This window comes from Chrysochloris asiatica, unplaced genomic scaffold, assembly GCF_000296735.1.
Source record: "Chrysochloris asiatica unplaced genomic scaffold, ChrAsi1.0 scaffold00009, whole genome shotgun sequence".
Taxonomy (NCBI): domain Eukaryota; kingdom Metazoa; phylum Chordata; class Mammalia; order Afrosoricida; family Chrysochloridae; genus Chrysochloris; species Chrysochloris asiatica.
In genome coordinates, this window is record NW_006408527.1 from 7,784,400 (window position 1) to 7,788,013 (window position 3,614).

Genomic DNA, 3,614 nt, shown 5'->3' on the forward strand with positions numbered 1-3,614 from the left:
CTTGTTTTTTGCCAATGCCTTCAGTGCAACTTGGACTTCTTGACTACCATCGGTTCTTAATCATATGATACTTCCGAGTCTTTTGGCTATTCCCTCCATCTTCTCCTGGTGCTTCCTGCGTCAGTCAATTTTTTGCCGTTATTATTGTTAAGTGCTATTGAGTCCATTCTGACTTACAGTGACCCTGTATAGGAGCAGCAGGTAAGCTTGACCCACTGACCCTGTGGTTCAAACCAACCTTGCAGTCCAGTGCTTTAACCTGTAGCACCACACTAGGACTCCATAGAATCCTTCAGTACTGCAATTCAAGTTTTGAATTTTTTCCTTCAGCTTGAGAAATGTGGGACGTGCTCTTTCTTCCCTTTTGTTTTTCTAACTCTTGTGGTTGGTGGTTATGTGCTGTGGAGTCGGTTCTGACTCATAGCGACCCTGTACAGGGTTTCCAAGGCTATAAAAAGCCTCATCTTTCTCCCACAGAACAGCTGGCAGTATCAAACTGCTGAACTTAAGGTTCTCAGCCTGATTCGTAACCACTATACTACCAGAACTCTAGGCCATTGCAAAATTCATTATAATACTTAACTTTGCCTACCTGACCACCTTTTACTTCATTTCGCTTTAGCTATTCTATGTTCCAGAGGAGTGAAAACCTTATGAATAGGAGAAGAAAAAATGCTTGATAGAATGCTGGAGGATAAGGCCCTCTGGATGGAAGGCACTCGAAATTACAGGTAGGGAAGACCTGACTCCTCATGTTTAATGATGTGGATGGAGTATAGCTTTCAGGATCTTAATTTACTGACATGTCAAATGACGACTCGAAATGAAAAGAAACAGCTGCAAATATCCATTAATAATCAAAACATAACTCTATCCACAATCTTCCTTGTTTCCTTGAAGCCAAAGCCATGAAAGTCAGTCTATGCAGTTTCAGAGGCTACTAGATCTACCCCCGCACATGAGGTGCCTCACCGGAACTGGGTGAAGGTTTTCCAATTTCTTAATACAAAATAGGAGTCATCATTCTTTTCCAAGAGGAACCCTTGGCAGATAAACTGGACTGTCCTCTACAGAAGAAAGCACCAAAAGGGGCAATCAGAAAACATTCCAAAGAAATGAACCTTCCATGCAGTCAGATTCCAGAGGGCCTCACTGGTGCATCTCTTGCTGATATAACAGCCAAGAGACATCAGAAGCCTGAAGTTAGAAAGGCTCAATGAGAACAGGCCATCAGGGCTACCAAGGGAGCAAAAAAGGCTAAGCAAGCATCTAAAAAGACAGCAATGGCTGCTACCAAGGCTCCCTCAAAGGTAGCACCTACACAAAGGAAGTGAAGCCCGTGAAAGTTTCTGTCCCCTGAGTCGGTGGAAAGCGCTAAGCTGGCAGGTGAGACTTTAAAATAACGATATGACTATAAAATAATAACAAAAATAATCAGAGCATAGAATATACAAAATATGAATCTAGGAAATTTGAAAATCATCAAAAATGAAATGGATTTTGTGAAGACAGGCATTTTAGGCATTGTTATTATTGTTTGGTGCCCTCATATGAGTTCTGACTCGTAGTGACCCTTTATAGCGTTTCAGAGCCTGTAAATCTTTACAGGAACAGAAAGTCTCATCTTTCTCCCATTGACCTTGTGGTTAGCAGTCCAGTGCTTACCTTACGAAGTCACAACACTTCCTACTCATTAGGGAGCTGACATAGGCTGGTATTGGCCATTTTAAGTTAGAGAATCATATGACTTCCTAAACCAGGAATGACAAATTGAATAGAAATAGCATTACAATTATTGTCAGAAAGAACATTTCAAGATCTCACCTTAAGAACAATCCTGTCAGTGGTATTCAGCGAATACAAATATTATTCACATTTTCACACCAAGCACTAAAACCAAAGAAGAAAAACATTGAAAAATTTTACACACTTCTTCAGTCTGGAATTGATCAAACATGCAATCAAGATGCCTTGATAATTAGTGGTGATCAGAAAGCAAAAGTTTGAAACAAAGTAGAGTTAGTAGTTGGAAAATAATGGCCTTGGTGATAGAAACTACATCTGAGATCACATGATAGGATTTTGCAAAATCTATGACTTAGTCATTGCAAATATCATTTGTCAACCATGTACACTGTGACTATTCACACAGTTCCCCCTCCCCATATGGAACACCCAGGAATCAACTCGCCTACATAGTGGAAAGAGATGATGGAAAAGCACAGTACCATCAGTCACAATAAGGCCAGGGGCCGACTCTGAAGCAGTTCATCAAATTGTTTTTATATAAGTTCAAGTTGAAGCTGAAGAAAATTAAAGCAAGTCCATAAGAGCCAAAGTACAACCTTGAGTATATTCCACCTAAATTTAGAGATTATCTCAAGAAAAGAATTGATGCAGTAAGCACTACTGACCCAAAACTGGACAAGTTGTGTGATGCCACCAAGGATATCATACATGAAGAAAGCAAGATGTCATTAAAAAAGATAGGCAATTACTGTGTGAGTCCACTATTGTGAAAGTCAAGAAAATATTCTCATGCTAAAAGAAACATTCTATGCTGGTTACCAGGGGTGAAAGGCAGACATGGGATGAAATAGCTTGCAAAAACATATTTTTTTAAAGAACATTCACGGCCACACTATTTGTATAAGTTATAAACTGGATAGCAGCAGATATCCATCATCAAAGTACAGTGGTTAAAAGAGTTGTGATAGAGAAAGATGTACGCTTTGTTATTGTTGTCAAGTGCTATTCAGTCAGTTCCAACTCACTGCGATCCCGCAAAGGCACTAGGGGTGACTGGTAGATTTGAACCAGTGACCTTGCGATTACCAGTCCAGTGCTTATCCAGTACTCCAGTATGCAAACTGTGGTGGTGGTTATGTGCCATGGAGTCGACTCCAACTCATAGCGACCCTGTGTAGAGTTTCCAAGGCTGTATATTTACGGGAGCAGAAAGCCTCATCTTTCTCTAGAACAACTGGTAGTTTCGAACTGCTGACCCTGAGACTCGCAGCCCGATTTGTGACCACTATGCTACCAGAGCTCCTTGTATGTAAACTAGTTAACTATAAATATATACATTCTGTGTCTAAAAAAAAAATGTCAGAAGAGACTCTGAAGTTTGTTGTTATATGTAGAGTAAATAAAATGAAAGAGTGAATTAATTCTAGTCATAACAATTTAGGGCCAACAGAGACTAAGAATCTGCACATAAGAGCCTGTCCCTCTTGTACCTCTTGTACCTGCCCTAATGTACTTCTCTCTGGCCAATTTGGCCAAGGCAATCTGTTCAGCTCTGGGATTTAAAAAAATTAATTAATTTTCAATCACACAAGTTACACCCAAACTCAATCTCCTAATAAGCAATTACAGTAATGCTTCCAAAGCTCACAGAAGTCTCCCTTGATTTATTTTCTACTTTGTTTTTTTAAACGGCTTTTGAATTTATCAAGTTTTGTTTTTCTTCTACTATTGATAATCACATCGTTTTGCCCTTTAAGTTAATCTCTGTGCCCCTACTATCATCTGTTTGTCGTGCATTCTTCAAGATCTTTTCTCTGCTTTTACATATCCTGAATACTATGGGATAATTTTCTGTGGAGGCCTAA

The 3,614-nt window shown here is 39.6% G+C and overlaps 1 pseudogene; it reads left to right on the forward strand.

The window, feature by feature from the left end:
• Nucleotides 1-908: 908 nt before the first annotated feature.
• LOC102818180 lies at nt 909-1,378 on the forward strand (annotated as a pseudogene).
• Nucleotides 1,379-3,614: the final 2,236 nt, after the last annotated feature.